Source organism: Macaca nemestrina, chromosome 14 (genome assembly GCF_043159975.1).
Source record: "Macaca nemestrina isolate mMacNem1 chromosome 14, mMacNem.hap1, whole genome shotgun sequence".
Taxonomy (NCBI): domain Eukaryota; kingdom Metazoa; phylum Chordata; class Mammalia; order Primates; family Cercopithecidae; genus Macaca; species Macaca nemestrina.
The window spans coordinates 32214815-32238218 of NC_092138.1; positions in this window are offsets into that span (position 1 = coordinate 32214815).

Below are 23404 nucleotides of genomic sequence, written 5' to 3' on the forward strand. Positions count from 1 at the left end.
ACTTTCCAGCTGCACCTCGGGCCATTATTTAACTTCTCCGAGATTGAGTTTCCTCATCCGTATACACACACACACACACACACACACACACACACACACACAAGATGATAATGCTTCCTTTGCAAGTTATAAAGAAAAATATATAATTTTGACAACATAGGAAATGCTTTAGAAACAGCAGCTTCTACTGCCATTAAGAGAAAACATATTTCTTGACCATATTCTTTGTGCCAGGCAATGGCCAAGCACTGTTGACATAAATTTCCTCATATAATCCCCATATCTGCTTTATGCAATAGATACTATTAACCTGGTTCAGACAGGTACAACTATTAGCCCAAAAGTAATTGGCTCGTATGGGCTGGCCTCAGCTGTCACCCCTAGACCTGTTTTTCTCCAAGGTTTCTTCTAGCAGATGACAAGTTTGTCCATCTTTCAAAGGCCCAGGCTGGGACATTTTTCAAGGAGCACTGTGATTTCCCTAGACTTGTATGACTTTGCTGTGAACTTGGGTCGTGTAAAGTTGTTACTTTGGAGATAGTTTGGTCACTACACTTACTCAGCTGTACCTCAAAGGGAACTGGATGTGTGTTTTCATCAGGTTCACTTATCCTCACTCTCTGACAAGTGAAATGCTACTTTCAAGTTGTTTTGTTGAGAACTCTGAGAGCTCTTTGCCCTTGAATCAGGGCAGAATGGGCACCAGTATTTTAAGCTACACATTGGTCCATAGATAGATAGGTAGATAGATAATTAGTCAGGCTTGTCCAGATAAAAAGGATCAAGTGTGTGTGTGTATGTGTGTGTGCACACACATATACATAGGAATATCTATTATGAGGAATTGGCTTATGTGGTTTTGACGACCAAGTCCCATGATCTGCTGTTGCAAGCTGGAGACTCAGGAAAGCCAGTGGTGTCATATTCTAGTTGAGTCCAAAGGCCTGAGAACCCAGAAGCTGATAAGTAAATCCCAATCCAAGGGCAAGAGAAGACCGACGTGACAGCTCAAACAGGCACACAGGAAGAAAGAGAGACACATTCCTCCTTCCTCTACTATTCAAGCCCTCAATGGATTGGATGATACCCACCCACACTAGGGAGGGCAATTTACTCAGTTCACTGATTCAAATGCTCACCTCACCTGGAAACACCCTCACAGATACACCCAGGAACAATGTTTATTCTAGGCTCCCCTGGTGCAGTCAAGTTGACAGATAATACTAACCATCACAATAGATATAGAGATAGATGTATGCATCGATAAGGATATGTGTGTGCGTGTGTGTATACACATATATGTATATATGTGTGTAATCACTGGAACCCTTTATGTTGCACATACACGTGTGTGTGCATGTGTGTATCTGTGTGTCTGTGTCTTTGTTTGCTAGTTAAGATTTTTCTTTTTGAAGGCTGGGTGCTGTGGCTTACTGTAATTCTAGCACTTTGGGAGGCTGAGGTGGGCGGATTACTTGGGTTCAGGAGTTTGAGACCAGCCTGGGCATCATGGCGAAACCCCATCTCTACCAAAAATACGAAAATTAGCTGGGCGTGGTGGTGCATGCCTGTGGTCCCAGCTACTTGGGAGGCTGAGGTGAGGTGGAAGGATCACTTGAGCCTGCGAGGCAGAGGTTGCAGTGAGCTGAGATTGCACCATTGCACTCCAGCCTGGGTGACGAGTGAAACCCTATCTGGAAGAAAAAAAAAAAAAAAAAAAGATTTTTCTGTTTCAGCACCAGACTCATAAGCTACACTTTGGGATCCTTTCCCAAGTCAGAAGGTTCCCTGGCCCCTCATAATTTCTTTGCACCACTATTAATATACCCTTGTAATTGCCATCAGAAATGTCTTCCTGAGTTCTGTATTCTGAAGCCAACTATTCATTTTCCTCTATGAAGCTATCTAGCTTTTCTGACCAAAATACAGCTGAGACCTTGCCTCCTCTGTTTGAAATGGAAAAAGAAATTGCAATTAGTGTACTAGATTTACAAAAATAAATTTTAAGCCTAAAGAAGTCAAGTTTGGAACTTTGGCTTCTGGTGTTAGAGCCCTCATTCACATCACCACATTCTGCTGCTTCCCAGTAATGCCAGCTAAGTATCATTAGAAACAACAATGATCAGAAAGTAGAATAGAGGCTACCAAGGCGGGTGGGGAGGGAGTAATGGGAAATTATTGTCTAATGAGTCTAGAGTTTCTGTTTAGGATAATTAAAAATTTTTGAAATAGTAGTAATGATTATACTACATCATAGATGTATCTAATGCCACTGAATTGTACAGTTAAAAATGATTAAATGTTATGTTTTTCATTGTTGTTGTTCAAAAGGTTCAAGCAATTCTCCTGCCTCAGTCCCCCGAGTAGCTGGGATTACCAGCACATACCACCACGCCAGCTAATTTTTGTATTTTTAATAGAGACGGAGTTTCACTATGTTGGCCAGGCTGGTCTCCAACTCCTGACCTCAAGCGATCCACCTGCCTCGGCCTCCCAAAGTGCTGGGATTACAGGCATGAGCCACCGCACATGGCCAAATGTTATATGTTATGCTTACATTATGTGTATTTTACCACAATAAAAAATACACCAAAAAAATAGTAATTACTACTTGTTTTGCAATTCATTTAACTTATTAAAGCATTGGTTTCTCCATCAGTAAAAAGGGTGACAATAACACGTACGCTCGAAAATTGTTGTGATAATTAAACTCTAATACATCAAAAGCACCTCGCTTGGTACTTTGGGGTGGTTATACAGCCTATATCACCCCTTCATCTGATGGCTTCCATTTCCTCAACCCACCAGCCAGGGGTGGGCTTTCAGCAGCTGTGTTTTAATTTGCCTAATATGGCCTGTATAACTGTACTGTTTGGCACAGAGCCCATTGTGGTGCTCAGCCTATGTTCATTAACTTTCCTTTGCCCAATGCTAATACAAGTTGAGTACCCCAAATTCAAAAATCAAAACTCCGAAATGTTCCAAAATTTGAAACTGTTTGAGCACTGACATGATGCTCCAAGGAAATACTCATTTCAGATTTGGGATTTGCAGATTTGGGATGCTCAACTTGTAGTATAATGCAAATATTCCAAAATCTGAAAAAAATTCAAAACTCAAAATACTTCTGCTCCTAAGCATTTCAGTTAGGGGATACTCAACCTGTATCTCCATTTATTTATACTTACTGGGCTTGGCTAGCAGAGTTGGGAAATGTGTTTGCTAATGGGAAGCTTCTCTGTTATTTAAAAGTGGTAGCACACTATCTGAAAATCCCTAACACTTAATAGGTGCATAATGAATGTTTGTTCAACTAAATTGGATTGAATAGATGATAGACCACAAGGGAACCAGAGAAAAATGAGGATGTATTACTCAGAGACAGTTCTTGATGCATGTATCAGGGACTCTCAATCCATAGGGGATATAAACAGTATTTGTTGTTGATGAGGCAACTATGTTTGTGGTACACTTGATTACATTCCAGATTTAGGCTATTTTTTAAAAGCTTTTTTATGTGCAGTTTTACTACCTTGAACAACTGGAGCCAATGGAAAATTGGTGTTTGGGGGATCATCTGTAATGAAGAAAATTGCAGTAATAGGTACAAAAAGCAGATTCAAAGGCCACAAGTTACTTAATCCCCAGTTTAGGTGATGTAAATTAAAATCTGAAAAATGGAAATAGGCATTGATTGGGCTCACCTTTTATTTCTAAGGTTGCATAGAGTCTATTATAGGAATGATCATTATAATTATGTAATTTAACTAACACTGCTTTTAAATTCAGAGCAAGGAACATAAAACTTTATTCCATAAATTACAACTTCTAGAGAGAGAAAATAATTTCATTTTATATTTTCATAGGTTAAGTGAAGAAGACGGGGTTGAGTGAAAGCAGAAAAGGGAATAATAAGGCAAGAGAGAAAGACAAGAGAAAAACCAGGCAACGGTAGGTCAGATAGAGGTCCAAGGAAAAGAAGAAACCCACATAAGGAGACATAAATAGAAAAAGAAAGAAGTGCATAGTAGACATAGAAGGACAACCCAAAACTCTCAGTTGGTTCTGAGGTAAGTGAATGAAACAGATTGGACTTCCAGCAAACCAGGAAATGTGGGAGCGATCATCTGATTGACCTAGCTTGGGTTAGATGTCTTCACATGGCCCAATCAGCTATAGTCATACAGGCCATATTAGGCAAATTAAAACACAGCTGCTGAAAGCCCACCCTTGGCTGTTGGGTTGAGGGGATGGAAGCCATCAGATGAAGGGGTGATAATAGGCTGTATAACCACCCCCAAAATACCAAATATGTCCCATCCTTCCCTGAAACCTTTTAGTTCCCTTCTGGTGAACCAGTCCAATGGTTCTCATACTATAGCCAACGCAAAGTTACCTCAAGGGTATTAAGACACAGTTTCCTGGGTCCCAGGATTTTTTTTTTTTTTTTTTTGAGACAGGCTGGGGTGCAGTGGTGCAATCACGGCTCACTGCAGCCTTGACCTGCTTGGCTCAAGCGATCCTCCTGCCTCAGAAGTGAGCAAGAAAGACAGAAACCCACAGAAACATGGAGAACCACTGAGAGACTAATAATGAAGGAGTCAGGCCTACTCTTCCCAACGATTATGCTACCACTTCTGACACTTGGCTGGGAAGAGAGATGAGAATGAGACAGAACAAGCAGGCCAGAGGTCCTTGAGCAATGAAGTGGGTCCTAGCCCATCAGTGAGAAATAAATGAGAGAGAGATGACACTTTCAATCATTAACCTTTCCACATATATAGCAAATATGGTCCAAGAATTATTCCAGAGTCAGTTCAACTCACAGCAACTTTCTCTCCTTTGGGAGAAATTAGGAAGAGGTTTGAGAGAACGGCAGATAGAACCTTGAAACAAAATTTTTGTTAGTACTCCCCAAACACCATGCTACATGTGTTACATGAAGTGAAAAGTGACCTGATGGCATGTAATGATGCTAAAGAGACAGTAAAAATTAGGTATGGAAGTCTATTTGATAAGGTTAAAAACCCTGGGCTATATCCTGTAGGTCAGTGCTGCTTGCTGTTGTGGTCCATGAGGATGCAAATTCTCTAGCCCCATCCTGGACTGCTAACTTAGAATTTCAGATTTGAGACTGGGTGTGGTGGTTCACGGCTGTAATCCCAGCACTTTGGGAGTCCAAGGAGGGAAGATTGAGCCCAGGAGTTCAAGGCCAGCCTGGGCAACATAGCAAGATCCCAACTTTACAAAAATTAAAAACAAATTAGCCAGATATAGTGGCACATGTCTGTAGTCCTAGCAACATGGGAGGCTGAGACAGGAGGATTGCTTGAGCCCAGGAATTCAAGGTTGCCATGAACTATGATTACACACTGGACTCCAGCCTGTTGACAGCATGAGACTCCATTTCTAAATTTAAAAAAAAAAAAAAAGGAATGAAAGAAAGAGAAAAAAATATTTTGCTTTTTTTAATTTTTAATTTTATTTTATTTTTTATTCTTGTTCTCCTTTGTCACCAGGTGAATGTATCCACATCATTGCGGAGGTAAGATTTCAGTATTTCTGGGCACCCTGGGCTTTATACTATCATACTACCGTCAAAAACTCACCTTATTTTTGACAGAGGCCATTTCATATGGGGAAAAACCTGGGCCCAATAATCCACTCCCAACCCTGCCACTTCATGGCCCTTGTCTTCCATTCTCACATGCCAAATGAGAATTTCAAACACTGACCTCATAGGACTGTCGTAAGGCTTAAATGAGAAAATAGCTTCGAAAAGTGCTTTTGGCAATTATGAGACTTCAGCCCTCTTTGCTAAGCTTCTATTCTTATCAAAGAAGGCTAAGCCTGGGTCTCAGTGTTCAGCACAAAACTTGCTAGCTGGGTGCTCTTTCTTGGTGGAGCGCTTATTCTTATCTTGATGACCCTCTCCCAATGAAATGCTGTTGAATTTGGAACCCGGCAATTCTCAGCTCCTGTTCAGATTGCTTTCTTCCATGTAGCAATAGTCATTTGTTGTATCTTCAACCACCAACATGAAATAGGAAAAACTGATCTGTGACTACTTAGCTCAAAATTTATTAACTAAACATCCCTGCCTTCTGGAATCTTATATGGCAAGTGGAATCCACCCATGATGACATCATGTTACCAACTATATAATGAGACCTTCCTACAGTTGACCCACTGATATTAAATAAATACTGGGGTGGACCAGTGGGGATACCACTAATACATCCTCCTGGATTCATAGCCATTTTGCAAAGCATATTTCAACAATCTCCTTTGTTGCCTTCTACAGCTCCCAAGCCGCTACATTATGCATTGTCACGTAGTACTTTACGAAGTTATATGCACCAATATGTATCCCGGAGTCTTTTTTACAGAGCAACATTGAGGCACATCAGCTCAACTAAATAGATTCTCCTATCAAGACTGACTCGTCTCACAGTAGCTGCCACTTTACACTCCAGGACAAACTGAGAAGGTGGAAGCTGGCTTCAGATCGGATGGAAACTATCTTTTGTTATGTACAAGACACTCATATCCTTGTCTTATCATAACTTCAAAACAACCAAGCAATTTGGGCATTGTTAAATCCTTTTATCAGATGAGGAAACTAAAGACAGAGAGGTTAAGCCACTTGTACTTGGCCACACAGTTAATGTCAGAAACCAGAATCCAAATGCACAGGTTTTGCTGGTTAAGAAGTAATCTGTCAAAACAGCAACAAAGTGAGACCTCCACCTTTACAAAAAAATATAAAAAATTAGCCAGGTGTAGGGTACACCCGCCTGTGGTCCAAGCTACTCAGGATGCTGAGGTGAGAGCATCATTTGAGCCTGGGACGTTGAGGCTGGGGTGGGCCATGATCGTGCCACTGCACTCCAATCTGAATGACAGAGCAAGACTCTGTCTCACAAAAAAGTAACCTGCCAAAACAGGTATGTGGTCACATCTTTTATTTTATGTTTAATCGCATCACAGTCAACACACTTACTTGCATTCCTAAGTCACAAGTGTGGCTATGTTCCCTATCTTTCATCAGCTCTTAGGAAACACAATATATTCCAAGCCTTCACTAACAACTTTCCTCATGTTCCATGACCCCCAAAGATCTTGAAGATAAAACACGTCAAAGGTTATTCTCTTTCTTTCTTGGCACTGGGCAGGGACCTTGTTCAGGCGCAGCCTAACCCAGCAGTACTTGCCACCCATAGCACAAAAAAAGCAGATGAACAGAGAACTGAGCACTGAGATTTTATCATGGAAACATGATGTTCTCATGTTGTTCTCAAACATCAATCATAGAGCTATACCTGGGGGGCATGAATTGAAAGGATAAGTCAAATAACCTCCTCAAATCTTTCACGTCTGCTCTCATGAAATGGTTGACAAAGAATGACATCGATTAAAGTGATTTAAAACTGGCGTGCTGCAATTGTCCTATAAACTATTCTGAAAACTGGTTTTCATGAAAATGGAGAGAAGGTAATGGAAAATGGAGGCGAACAGGACCTGGGACAGAAGCATTCCAAAAACCTGGTTAGTCCCCAAAACTCATCAGTCTGATTACCATATGCTTCAGTTCATCCCCATCTTCAAGCCATGAGTCCCATATTTAGCAGTGAGTTAGCATCCTCCCGGGAGCTTTTAAAAATGCAGATGATCAGATCCAAAGAATAAGGCTCCTTGAGGAGTGGGTCTAGGAATTGGTATTTAACTTTCACTTATAATTAGTTTATTCCAATGCAGCCAGTCACTCCAGGAACCAACTCTCTTAACAGACAATGGCACATGAGGCAATTTATGATAAGGAAAAAAAAAAAAAAAAAAAAAAAACAGTCCTCTGCAATTTAAATCGGAGTTCCTTGCAGTCTGAAATGCTTCTGGATGGTCAGAAGGCTGGTCTTCCGCAGAGGAGCAGAGTGAGCTCCTTAGTACGCTTCACCTCTTCCACCAAGTCCCACAAGCCCCTTGTTTATCTTTGACATCTTTTCTGTGTAAGGAAATGCTAATCGTTTTGTAGTGTAACATTCCCATCTGTATTCTGGACCATGGAGGAGGCAACACCCTGCTGCCAGACAAAACTTTCACTTTGCCATGAAGACACTTGCATACAAAGAAGAGGGTTCCCTGAGCTGCTCGAAGCTTCTCTTTTTGTTCACATGTGGGTGCCACAGCTGAGGCTCAAACTCAACAATAAAAGATCAACAATAAAAGAAGGACAGAGAGCAATTTAATTCACGTCTAATTCCCAAAGCTAAGTTGTTGCTTAAGTAAGCAGAGGCTTCTGGCTGGCTCCTCTTTGTGAAATCGTCATATCAAATAATGTGTGCAGAGCACTTTATTTTCCAAATCGTTTTTCTTTTCATTACTATCTCATCTAAGCATCAGAATAACCCAGAGAAGTAGGTATTATGTCCTCCACTTAACCTGAAGAGACTGAGGCTTGGACAAGTTAAATGACCTACCCAAGGTCACACAGAAAGGAAATGAAAAAGACAGATTTAGAGCCAGGTCTTTTGACTTCCAAGTCTTCTCATGCAATTGTCCTGCATTTCTAAGGACCTAACAAATATTGCTGAATGAATAAATGAACTGGTAGATGGATAGATGGATTATCTTTTATGAAACAAACACAGTGGTAAAAATTCAAATTAACTTTAATATACACTATTGGATATAATCAAGGAAGATGTCAAAACTTAAATAAAACCTCTGGAAATGAACTACCAAACAGAAACCCCAAGTGTGAATTTGCTAGCTGGTCTTATCACGTTAAGACTCTGAAACCACATAGCCTGAGTTTGAATCCCAGATCTACTACTTACTAGCTTTGCCACCAAGAGCAAGTTACTTAACTGTGTTCACACTCAGTTTCTTTGTCCACAAAAGGCAAGTAATAATAATAAATGTTCTAACTTACAGAGTTGATTGAGGATTGTAAAAATTAAACATATTTAATGGATTTAGAATTGTGCCTGGCACACAATAAGATATCATACATTTCTTTGACATTCATGAAAATCGTTCCTCATATATAACCCACTCTCAATTGTCTATGTGTGGATTATTCACTTGGTTTTAGGTTTTAGTTGGGCTGGTTTGGTACTCTTCACATACGAAGATCTATTACCTCAACAGTTAACTGCCCTTGGGAAAAGAGAAGGAACTTACAATTGCAGAGCAACTACCACGTGCCAGGCACCAGGCCAGATACTTTTTATACACCATCTTACTTAATTCTCATACCACCACCACCAAGCAGCTATTATCATCCCCATTTTACAGATGAAAAAAATCTAAGGCTCAGATTTAAATAAACCCTATCTGGTAAGTGATAAAGGGAAGATTATATTAAGCCTTTCTCTCCCCTGATCTCTTGCTCTTTCAGACTGTCTCTTGTTCAATATGGATATGAATATGATCCTTACTAAATTCAAACTATATTAGCTGCATGCGTTGGTGTGCACCTGTAGTCCCAGCTACTGAGAGGCTGAGGTGGGACGACTGCTTGAGCCCAGGAGTTCAAGGCTTCAGTGAGCTATGATGATGTCACTATACTCCAGCCTGAGTGACAGAGAGAGAAACCCCAACTCTAAAAAAAAAAAATACAAATAAATAAAATTCAAACTACAACTACATGCCTTCCACACTAATCATGCAATATATCACACCTAGCTCCAGCCCCAGGGGCAAATCCTGATGACCTGTAGGAACCACTTCTTGGGAGATCAAAGGGCACAGGAAGATCAACCACTCTGTTGAGCCACCATCAAACCAATGCTTTCCCTCAGCAGCAAAAGTGTGTCCTGTGTGCAACATCCAAAGTACTGGAATAATGACGTGTACCTTAGAAGGTAGTTGTGCTGACTGTAATTAATTGCTCTCACCACACAGCAAGCACCCAGTAGCTACCGGCTATAAAAGGCAGTTCAGGACAATGTTTAAGAGCATTAACTCGGGGCTGGTGGCTCACACAATGAACTTGTGGTGGCTCATGCCTGTAATCCTGACACTTTGGAAGGGTAAGACAGGAGGATCACTTGAGTCTAGGAGTTCAAGAACAGCCTGGGCAAAATGGCAGGACCCCATCTCTATGAAAAGAAAAAAAATTAGCCAAGTTTGGTAGTATGCACCTGTAATCCCATCCACCCAGGAGGCTGAGACAGGAGGATAGTTTGAGCCAGAAAGTCAAGGCTGCAATGAGTCAAGTTCATGCCACTGCACTCCAGCCTGGGCAACAGAGATCCTGTCTAAAAATAAATAAGTAAGTAAGTAAGTAAGTAAATAAGTAAGTATGAACTTGGAAGCCAGATTGTCTGTATTCAAATCCTGACTATGTCACTTAGTAGTAGGGAGACCCTGGACAAGTTATTTAGTTTTTCTGTGCCACAGTTGCTCAACTATAATTGAGGATAACAATAGTATACCTGAAAGGGTGTTGTAAGGATTAAATGAACTAATATAAATGAAGCCATAGAACAGTGCCTGGGGAAAAGTAACTGCTATATGACTGTTGGTTTTTATTATTAATATTAAGAAAATGTAGAGCTGAAGAAAAATGGGTTGGTGAAATGTGGAAAAGTAGGCATCTACATATATTATTGGTTGGATTTTACATCCATGACATGTTTCAGAGGGTGATTTGAAAATATCCAGCAATATTTTATTAATAAATGTGTGTGCACCTTCTGATTTGTCAGTTCCATACAGAAATATAAACTGTAGTTTATGTAGTTATGTAGCAGTATGAGTGTGTGTGTGTGTGTATGTGCTGAGAGACGCAACCAGGAGTTAGAAATAACTCCCTTAACCTAATACGGATATCCATCGGAAACCTATAAAATAGTATTCTTAAACTGAAAAATATTAGAAAATCCCCTTAAAATCAAGAACAGAACAAGGATACCCACTATCATTTCTTCTAGTCGATATTATACCAAAGACTAAGCCATCTGCATGGAGAAGAAAAATAAATAAGGATTGGAGAGAAAGACTCAAAGTTGTCATTAAGTACATATAAGATGATTATCTACATAAAACTCAATAGAATCTATTGAAATGTATTATTACTCAAATTGAGAAGAGAGCTAAATAAGGTAGCTAGGTAGGAGAATAATGTAAAAACTTTAATTTCATTTATATATAACAGAAAACATAATTTTTAAAAAGATATATTAATTATATACTAGTCTGTAAAAAATTATCCCAAAATTTAGTAACTTAAAACAACAAACATCTCACAGAGATCAAGCAAGCCTCAGTTCTCTCCATGTGGACCTCTCTGGAGGGCTGCTTGATTATCCTCGTGACATAGCACTGCCTTCTTGCACAAAGGGTGATCTGAGAAAGAGAAAGAAGAAAGCCAAAACCACAGTACATTTTGTGAGTCATTTTTAAATTACTTCTGCTTTGTTTCATTCCTTAGCAGAGGCAAGTCACTAAGTTTATCCCACATCTAACAGGAGGAGAATTAAGCCCTTTTTTTTTTTTTTTTTTTTTTTTTCCCTGCCAGGGACTGAAAGAAGGAAGCACCACCTTTTAAAAGGAAGAATTTCAAAGAATGTGTGAACATATTTAAAAACCATCAGGAATGTCATATCCAAAACCAGAAAAATTTTAAGTTACTTAGAAATAAATCTAATGAAAGATGTTTAAAACCTTAAAGAGAAAAATTTTTAAACTTTAGTGAAAGACATTAAAGAAGACCTAAATAAATGCAGAGACACATGATAAGTAGTCTTAATAGCAATTCTTCCAAATTAATATAATAATTCAATTTAATTCTAATCTGAGGCCCCAACAGTTTTTAAAAAAATTGTTTGGGACTTGAAAAGTAGATTCTGGGCTGAGTGCAGTGGCTCACACCTGTAATCCCAGCACTTTGGGAGGCTGAGGAGGACAGATTACTTGAGGCCAGGAATTTGAGACCAGCCTGGCCAACTACTGGTCTCTACTAAAAATACAAAAACTAGCCAGGTGTGGTGGTATGCACCTGCAGTCCCAGCTACTGGGGAGACTGAGGTGGGAGGATGACTTGAGCCCAGGAGGCGGAGGTTGCAGTGAGCAGGGATTGCGCCACTGCACTCCAGCCTGTATGACAGAGCAAGACTCTGTCTCAAAAAGTAGAAAATAGATTCTGAAGCTTTTATGGAAATAATTCAAAGGTCCAAGAATAGAAAACAAACTCTTGAATGAGAAACAGTACAAGATTGAAGAACATGTCCCACAGATACCAAGACTTCTTATAAAGCTTGGTATCAATGGCTGTTAAAACAGTGTGGGATTGCTTCAGCAATAGACAAACCAAGTAATGGCAAGGAGAGGACCAGACACAGATCAACTACAGAAATTTGATATATGCTAGAAATAATATCGTAAATTACTTGGGGATGAGTATACTATTTAATAAATACTACTCAGACAACTGGTTATCCATGGAAGTAAAAAGTAAAATTGTATCCATATCTCAGGCCATCTCTTCAGATCAATGGATTCTAGATAAATTTTAAACTTAAATGTAATGGAAAATTATAAAAGTTCCCAAAGAAAATAAAAGGATATGTCTTTGTGACCTTATGGGAGGGCTTCCTAAGCAGATACAAAAAGTGCTAGCCATAAAAATGATTGATACATTTAACTACATATTACTCAATATTGTCCTAAAGTTATGAGCAAATTCAAAAGACTAGAAAATAAAATAATCTACATAAACATTTTAAAGGTAGAGATAAAACTCTAGATTGATGTGATTTTATTTCCAGAAGCCCTAAAAACTCTAGTTAAAAAAGAAAAATGTCTAGAATTAATAAGAAATTCGATAAGATGGCTAAATGCAAGATAAATATACAATGATAAATAACTTTTCTTAATGCTATCAGTAAAACCTAAGAAATGGAAATGGGCAGCTGGGTGCGGTGGCTCACACCTGTAATCCCAACACTTTGGGAGACCGAGGCAGGTGGATCACTTGAGGTCAGGAGTTTGAGACCAGCCTGGCCAACAATGTGAAACCCCACCTCTACTAAAAATACAAAAACTAGCCAAGCATGGTGGCAAGTGCCTATAATCCCAGCTGCTTGGGAGGCTGAGGCAGGAGAAACGCTTGAACTCGGGAGGTGGAGGTTGCAGTGAGCTGAGATCTTGCCACTGCACTCCAGTCTGGGCAACAGAGTGAGACCCTGTCTCAAAAGAAAAGAAATGGAAATGGGAGATGTTTCATTTACAAAGACAAAGGGAGTAAAATATTTCAGGAGAAATTTAACAAGGTAGGCTTAGGACTTTTATAAATAAGTCTGTCAAATCTTGCCAAAAGTCATAAAATAAGATCTGACCAAATGGAAAGACAAACTATTCTGGAAAGTTTCTCTACATTCATATTTGAGTAAAAATTTTAAACAGGGGAATGGCCTTGTTCTATTTGCAGAATAATTCAGAATGAATGTGAGCTGGCATCTGCATTCAGCCATTCTACAAATATTTACCACTTACTAAGTGCCAGCCTCTGGACTATACATAAATTATAATCTAGAGTTGGTCTGTGTTCCCAAAAACCTGATAATTGAGTAGTAATGGAAGATACGGTTTAAAAAATCACAAAACATAAGGGTTGATGGAAGAGACCTTATATGTTACCTATGCTCATGCCAATATTTCACAGATGTAGAAACTGAGCCCAGAAAGAACATGTGTTTTATTGAAGTTCACATAGCTAGTAGCTGAGCTGGGACTACAACTCAGTTCTTGTGACTTCCACAGCATATCATTCTGCCTCTCAATTACAATATGAAGAGTTTAAACTATTCTTCTCAGCATAGTCTAATCTAGTACTTAAAGAGATTTTACCGCACAATTAGGACACACGAGTAGTGGGATCAGGCTCGAGAAATAAACTAAGCATTGTCATGGTGCACATACTCTATTAATATTTTGTTAGATAACAAATAAGGTGCATACAAACAAGAGACTACCAGACAGCTATTAAAAAGATGATGGAAAACTAAACATAGATCTACACATGGAAAAATGACTGCTACATATCATTGAGTGAATAAAGGTTGTAGAATGTTACATTTATCCATATTCCATAGAAGTAAAATTTATATAAATACATGTGTGTTATCAGGGAATACTATGCAGCCATAAAAAATGAGTTCACGTCCTTTGTAGGGACATGGATGAGCTGGAAACCATCATCCTTAGCAAACTAACACAGGAACAGAAAACCAAACACCACATGTTCTTACTCATAAGTGGGAGTTGAACAGTGAGAACACATGGACACAGGGAGGGGAACATCATACACTGTGGCCTGTCAGGGAGTCAGGAGGACAAGGGAGAGAGAGCATTAGAACAAATACCTAATGCATGAGGGGCTTAAAACCTAGATGACGGGTTGATAGGTGCAGCAAACCACCATGGCACATGTATACCTATGTAACAAACCCACATGTCCAGCACATGTATCCCAGAACTTAAAGAAAAAAATGTGTTAGACATAATATATATGTGTGTGTGTGTGTGTGTGTGTGTACATACACATGTATATGGATAGAGAGAGACAGCAAGACACAGAGATCGCTGGATGAATGTTCCTGATGATGTGAACAGTATATAGTTATTTTGAGTTGTAAGATTTGAGGTGGAATTTATTTTTTCTTTGTACATTTCTCTACTATTAATTTTTTCTTATATTTATCAGGTATCTTTATTAAAGCAACAAAATTTAAAACACAGGCTGACCTGAATAACCCCAGGTATCAGAAGCATGACCAACCAGTGGGTTGAAACAAATGTTCATATTAGGATGTAGATTGGATATAGAAATTACAGCAGAACTTAATCATCCAGAAAAAGAAATAAGGGAAAGAATTTGTATTTAGGACCAAATGCACCTTTCTAAAGTTTACAAATATTCTGGGATTTGTCTGTATGTAAGTATGCACCACAATACAAGAGATTCAGAGTTTATATTTACACACAAGGTGGCAGTTAGTCTTCGCTGGCATATCAACACCCAGTCCCAAACATCTAGAGCCCCAACCATACTATAAAACAATACTATGAATACTGGAAAGTATAGTAATCACCTTCCCAAACTCCCTTGTAACTCAGATCTAGCCAATCAGATATAAGTAAAAGTTGCTGGGTGGGGCTTCCTTAAACAATATCCTTTTAAAAGGGGCCTCTTACTCCTTTTTTTAAAATTATTAGTTTGTTGTTGTGTTTGTTTTTTGCGGTTTTAGAGACAGGGGCTCTCTGTGTCACCTAGGCCACAGTGCAGTGGTACAGTGATAACTCACTGCAGCCTCAAACTACTGGGCTCAAGTGATCCTCTCGTCTCAGCCTCCGAAAGTGCTGGGATTATAGGCCTGGGCCACCATGACTGCCCTCTTTTTTTTTTTAACAGCCTGAAATATAGACTTAATTTCTGGAGGTTCAAAAGTCATCTTGCAATCATGAGGACCAAAGATATGTATTAAAGATGGCAGGATCCTGGATCCTTGATGACATCCTTAGCACCTCCACCAGCCCTGGACTGCCAATCTTTGGGCATCTTGTCATAGGAGAGAAATAATGCCTACATGTTGAAGCTGTATTTAGTATTCTTTCAGTTACAGGCAGCCTAACATAATTCTAAAAGGTAGATGCAATAAAACCTCCTTAAATTGACTTTACCTGGTCATAGTTTGCGCTGTTCTAACACAAGCAGGAGCTACAATTGACGGTTGCCAAATTAATTTTAGAAGAAATCAAGAGTGAAATTATGGGGACAAGGAAAATCATTAACTTTCTCAAAAAAAAAAAAAAAAAAAAGCTATTTATTAATCGCAAGCCCTGTAGTAGTACCCAGCACAGAGTTACATACTAATAGTTGCTATGTCAATTATAATAATTTTTATTTATTCCATAAACTCTTTCAGGCAATTACTTGCTAATCTATTTCCAGTTTGATCTTCAGTCCAAAACACTGACTTTTCTCATGGAATTCTCTGAAATCAGCTGCACTGCTTGAAAATTTAATCCACATCAACATAAAAACAATATGACAACAAATTATTTAAATATATTATTTATGCTTTTCAGTGTGTGTAACTCACACACACATTCATCACTTAAGGTCTAACTCTTCTGTTCTGACTTTATGAATAGCCCCTGCAATGCAAAGATCTATTTTAGAAAGCTATGTGGAAAGTATTTATCTACACTATGTAATTTTTCCATGACCGATAACTGTTGACCTGTACAAAAACAAACAAACAAACAAACAAACAAAAAAAACAGCTTTTGGAGTAAAACTGCATAGAAAATTTGTATAATATAATTGAGTCATCATTAATCATTTGCAATCCTTTTCCTTCATCACATTTATTAATCCTTAAAAGATTCAGAGAATGATTCTGTTCCAATGTTCTACACATACCATCTGTTCAAGCACATTCCTTATATTCTTACTAGGTTTTCACAGATGCCACTTTTGAAATCGGCAAATCTCCTCAGGAGCATCATCTGGCTCCTGTCACCCCTACTCCAGGGAGCCCTCATCATTGCAGTAATTCCAACGTCAGAGCAGATGTTCCATAATCTCCGGCATATTTCCCTTCCTTGGTAGAGCTTTTGAATGCAAATTTGGAGGTGAAAAAAAGTCCTTTGAGTGAAAGCATTATCTGCAAATGCTTTCTCTCTGCATCAAATACAGCACTCAGGCATCTTATTTCTGCTCTTCCGGAGGCATGGTCAGAGAGAACCTCACTGCTCATAGCAGAGGAAGCAGAAACACACCAAGACCCAGAGACCAAGAGAGAACACAAGGAAACTGAAGGAGGTTAGATGCAAAGCAGTGTCAAATTATACAAGACTAAACTTTTAAAGGTCAATGGGGCTGTGCCCCAACAGAAAATAAGCAAAGTTCTGGGTTGGACAGAAGATAACATATTGTTTAGGAAAGGTATGTGACATTCAATTGAGACTATGTAGGCAACAGAAAATGGGGAGCAGAAATCTTCCACAAAATTAGATCTGTGAAGGCAATTAGTTTGGATAACTGATCTCAGCTCTTTTTTAAATGCCAGGATCTGATATTTAAATTACTCAAAAACATTCCCCCTAAATCTATAACTTGCTTGTTCTGCATAGATACAACTTCAAAGTGGAAAATGCATTCAAGAAAGCAGAAACAATATCAAGTTAGAAGAAACGGGCACTAACCTGGAGTTAGAAAGGATTCTAGAGTAGAGTGAGTTAGGTGCTACTAACTTACCTATCTGTGAGATTTGGGCCTAGTCGCCTGACCTATCTGACACCTCAGTTTCCTTATTCCTAAAGTGAGCAGTGGAACTAGGTAACCCTGGGTCACTGCCAGCTTGAAAATAGCACAACGCTGTGCAGGCAGTACAAACACGTACACCTCTTTCATGTTGAATTAGCCTGCATCCACTTCCAAGATGGCAAAACAGATGGCAAGATCTGTTGCATCAGCTGGGGCAAAAAGAACAAAAAGAACCATGTTGAAAGACAGTCCATATATGTTTAGGAGGAGCAATAAATAAAGACAAGTAATAAAAGTCAAGATTTTCTAAGTGAGGGGCATATCAATAGGGGCTTCATGTTCAGTTACCACAGTCCAGAGAAGAGAAAGGTGCCCAGAGAGGCAGATACATGTGTCCCAGATCCAGATCCAGCAGGCTGAAAACCCACATCTTTAAGTCTCAGGTTCTTTATCTTTTGAAAAGAGAATTAAAGTGGATGGGTGTGCTTTGGGAAAATGGATGCACCCTCCAGATTTAAGCTTGATTACATGACATTGATAAAAAGAATGCTTAGTTACAGGCTCCTCTTCTCCCATCATTTACTCTTCCTTTTTCTAAACTCACAGACAACTTTAATTTAGTCAGCAAGAATTTCAACCGAATAGGACACTCTGCAATCAATTGCTGCTCCCATTCGTTCCACATCTCACCTATGGTGAGACAGGCAAATGTAAAGAGGAGTTGAAAAAATAATTCAATTACTAGAAGAAATTTACCAGACTTAACAGAGGCTTTGGGTGGGGGGAGGGGTGGTGGGAAAGACCTACTCTTTTTTCCTTTATTGAGAGTGGGGAGATTGTTGTGCTTTTTAGAATAATTTATTTTTGTTTGACTATCAATTATCCAGCTATTTATTTCAACTTCCCATTTTACAATTACAATCTTAGTCATTTACTTTCAAAGGCCCTAAAGGAAATGCAATTTCCCAAGTAAATGCCAAAGTTCCCTTCTGTCTCCCTCTCTCCCTCTGCCTTTCAGAACTAGGTCTGAGTAAATTTGCAAAGTTGTTTGTTTTCAGTACTCTTGCTATTCCTACCATTTGCCTTAGTTCGACTCTTTTAATATTACTCTCCCCAAGCCATCCTGAATCCATACCGCAATGCCCCCATCCCAAGCCTGCTCTCTACTTGCTCATGCTTCTCAATCCTGTCCCATCATCCTATTCATTTTATCAAAATTCTTTCCTCCCTGTCACATTCCTTTTTAGTCTCAGAAGTAGCAGGCCAGGTTATGCTGGCAAATTCAGTTGATTAAGAAGTTTAAGAACCCTGTGTATTTAAAAGAGATGAATCTGGACGCAGTTGATAGCTTAACACTGCCCTGTCCAACATGGTAGCCACTAGCCACATGTGACTGTTCAAATTTAAATATAAATTAATTAAGGCAGGTGCGGGCGCTCATGCCTGTAGTCCCAGCATTCTGGGAGGCCAAAGCGGGTAGATCGCTACAGCTCAAGAGTTTAGATCAGCCTGGACAACATGGTGAAATCTAATCTCTACAAAAACAAAAACATTAGCCAGGCGTGGTGGCCGCACCTATAGTCCTGGCTCCTTGGGAGGGTGAGGTGGGAAGATGGCTTGAGTTCAGCAGGTGGAGGTTGCAGTGAGTTAAGATCGTGCCCTGCATTCCAGCATGGGTGACAGAGCCAGATCCTGTCTCTCTCTCTCTCTAAATTAATTGTATTAATATACATATTGATTTAATTAATATGTATTAATTAAAATTAAATCGAATTTAAAATTCCATTCCTCTGTGGCACTTGCCATGTTTGAAGCCATAAGAACATTACCATCCACATAGAAAATTCTATCAGTCAATGCTGCCTTCACATAAAGGAATTAATGTTAATGATGGACTAAGAATGTAACCATTATTTCTGTGCTAAGAAACTCTACAGGTAATAAAAATGAACTTATTTGTGTGTTATAGGTGTAGAGTCAGGAATTGAGGTATAGGAGGTGGCTAGATGAGGGAGAGATGACTGTCTTTTGAGGAGTACTTTTTATATGCCAAGGTTTGGGAATAGACCAGGGAAAAATAAAGTAGAGAAGTATTCTCTTTTTATATTAGCAGATGTTCCAATAACCCATTTTATAGATGCAAAAACAGAGCCTAAAAGAGGCTAAGTAATTTGCCCAAACTTTGTAACTAGAATACAAAATCAAGTCTGTTTGCATTCCAGTGTTCTTTTACTGTACTATGCTGCCTGTAAATCTCTGTCAACAAGGAAAATCTCTATAAATCCCAGCCACTGTTCCCCAAAGTTATTTGTTGTCTTTCCTTCAAAGTGGGGACTGGGGCTATGTCAATGCAGAGTAATATTCTTTAACTTTTTATGTTAAGATAATGGTAGATCCACATGCTTGTAAGAAGGTTGTAAGAAGTCATATGGTAAGTTTTTGCATATCTTTTTAATACTTTTTTTTTAACTCTGCTACCATACTAGACCCCCTTCTTAGTGCTGGGACCACAGAGACAAGATCATCCTTTCCCTTAAAGACTTCAGAGGAGATGAGGAACATATAAATAAATCATTAATGTAGAGTTAGTTAAAGCAAAAATATAATGCAACTTCCACCTATCAATTAACAAATAATAATAATAATAATAATAATAATGACATTCTGGCCAAGCTATTGTAAAACAGACAGTTGTATCTGTTTTCTCATCTGTAAAATAGGATTAATAATAGCAGCTATACTATAGGATTGGTGTAAACATTAACATAACAGTATCTGGACATTCTATTTACTATTTAATATTGTATCAATTGTTGGCATTCTGGTTTCTATTTTTAAATTTTTCTACAATGCACTTATGTAACTTTTAGAGAAAAAAGATGAATCACTCTTAGTTAAAACAAGTGTCTCATGTCGTAAGCTAGTGGTATATCCTATCTTAAAAGAATACACTGAGATGGCACAGCTGATTCACCTTGGAGAAACACAGCAATGTCAGAGAAGAATCACGGAAAGAGAAAGACAATGTCTGAGCTGACTTTTGGAAGCCAAAGATTTAAGAAGAAGGTTGGAAGAGAATTCAAGACAAATTTGATAATTCAGGATTATCAGGCAAAGACTTAGAATCTTAGTAATTTAAAGGCAAGAAGGGGACATGAAGGTCATCCAGTCCTACTTTCCACCCTGTGCAGGTCTCCCTTGCAGTCCGCTCGACTGATTCTTAAATGCATTCAGAAAGAGGGTGCTTTCCCATGGAATACTATGTAGCCATAAAAAGGAATAAGACTATGTTCTTTGCAGGGATATGGTTGAAGTTGAAAACCATCATCCTCAGCAAACTAAGACAGGAATAGGAAACCAAACATCACATGTTCTCACTCATAATTGGGAGCTGAATAATGAGAACACATAGACACAGGGAGGGGAACGACACACACCATGGTCAGTCGGAATGAGGGGTGAGGGGAGGGAGAGCATTAGGACAAATAACTAATGCATGCGGGGCTTAAAACTTAGATGACAGGTTGATAGGTGCAGCAAAGCACCATGGTGCATGTATACCTATGTAATAATCCTACATGCTCTGCACTTGTATCCTGGAACTTAAAGTAAAATAAAATTTATAAAAAAGAAAGAAGGTGCTTTCCACATTATGAATCAACCATTGTTGGGGACAGTTTTATTAGAAACTGTGTCTACATATGTGTATACTCATCTAATGTTACACTTACATGCGTATACATCAGGGCAAAATCCAAGCAACTACTCATACCAGGGGTGTAACAGTCACTTAAGTGTGGTCTACCAAGGTAATATTCCTCAATCTACTGTATGAATGTGGTGTCTGTGCTTAGCTTCTAGATGCCATACAAACATTACTATCTCCATAGTTTTTAAGTGCAAAAGCCTTGAGAGTGTTGCAAGTTTGGATAAGTAGTAGTATATGGGTTGGGTGCGGTGGCTCACGCCTGTAATTCCAGCATTTTGGGAGACCAAGGTGGGTGGATCATCTGAGGTCAGGAGTTCGGGACCAGCCCGGCCAACATGGTAAAACCCCATCTCTACTAAAAATACAAACATTAGCTGGGCATGCTGGTGAGTGCCTGTAATCACAGCTACTTGGGAAGCTGAGGCAGAAGAATTGCTTGAACCCAGGAGGCAGAGGTTGCAGTGAGCCAAGATCATGCCACTGCACTCCAGCCTGGGCAACACAGTGAGACTCTGTCTCAAAAAAAAAAAAAAAAAAAAAAAGTAGTATATTATTTCAATTGAAAAAGAAGAAGATAAAAATATGAAAATGGTGATATTTTTACTTTTTTTTTTTTTTTTTTTTTGAGACAGAGTACAGCAGCGTGATCTCAGCTCACTGCAACCTGTCTCCCAGGTTCAAGCAATTCTTCTGTGTCAGCCTTCTGAGTAGCTGGGATTACAGGCACCCGCCAGCACACCCAGCCTGGCTAACTTTTGTATTTTTAGTAGCGATAGGGTTTCATCGTATTGTCAGGCTGGTCTCAAACTCCTTACCTCAAGTGATCCACCTACCTGGGCCTCCCAAAGTGCTAGGATTACAGGCATGAGCCACCGCACCCAGCCTTTACTTTTCATAATAGTATAATTGGTTCTGAAGAGAAAAGGTGAATTTATACAACATGCAAAATCTATTATGGCAGTACTCAGCACAATATAAAGAAAAGATAGACTTAGAAAGCAGGTAAGTGTGTGGCTAGCAAAACAACATCAATATTGTATACCAAAAAGGGAATGCTAGAAATACATTTAGGAACTTAAAGGCTAAGCCTGGTAAGAAGCTTTACCATAAGCTTGTAGGTCTGAGGCCTATTGCAGGCTAAACAACATCGATGAATTCTATGCTAGCAGATGCAGACCTCGTAATGTTACCCATCTCAACAACTTTGAAGCATAGTTAAAACTCAACTAAGTGACAAAGACAGTACCACAAATCAGTGAGGAAATAATGGATTATGCAATTAATGTGTTGAAACATCTGGATAAAAGCTTGGAAAATAAAGTTAGGCCCCTACTTCACTCTTTACATCAAAATTAATTTCTGATGTTAAAAACAATAAAAAGAAAATTTTAATTACAGAGAGCTGAAGCCTTTTCTAATAATACACAACACCCAGAAGTCATAAAATAAAGATTTTTACATGGGAAAAATATCAAAGGAAAAACTGAAAAAAAATTTGCAATCCATATCACAAGTAAAGGGTCTTTTTTCATAATATATTAAGCTCTCCTACAAATCAATAAGAAAAATGTAAACAATTCAATGGAAAATATAGGCAAAGTAGATGAACAGTTCCCAGAAAAAGAAATAGCTTTTAATCACATGAAAAAGTGTTCAATCACATTTTTAAGAAATACAAATTAACCCACACATCATTTTCACTTATGAAATTGTAAAGTTCAAAAAGTGTGATAAGACATTTTCAACCATTGATGGTGAAGTGTAAATTGGTAAAACTTTTATGGAGAGAAATTTGGCACTACTAATCAAAATTACAAATGTACAATGTTTGACCTAGTAATCTCACCTCTCAGAATTTATCCTTCATGTATCTTGAACATGTATAAAGTGTTATACATAAAAGGTATTTGTTGCATAATTGTCTATAAAAGCAAAGGTAGAAACATCCTGAATGTCTGTTATTAGGAAATTGCTCAGTGGCTATTTTTAAAATAAGGTAGATTTTTGTGTTCAAATATGAAAACATCTTTTATACGGTCAACTGGAAAAGGCAAAGTATATAGCATTCTATGATTTCTATTAATAATGAAGAGGTATTGACATGATGGATGCTTGTATATGTTTAGAATATTTCTGGAAAGATAGCCAAAAGGTAGTAATAGTGGTTGCTTCCTTGAGGTACACCTGATGGCTTGAAATTATGGTTGGGAAAGACATAAACTTTCTACTGTAATATGGCTTTCTACCTTAAAAAATTTTTTTACCATGAATTTGTATTAGCTATGCAAAATACATTGAATCAAAAAACCTATTCCCTGCTCAAAGCAAATCCCTCCCGCTTCTCTGCTCCCCAGTATTTTTTACTGCATCTTTTGTTATCCTTGCATGTTTATATCCCCAGGAGTTCTTTGAGTGCT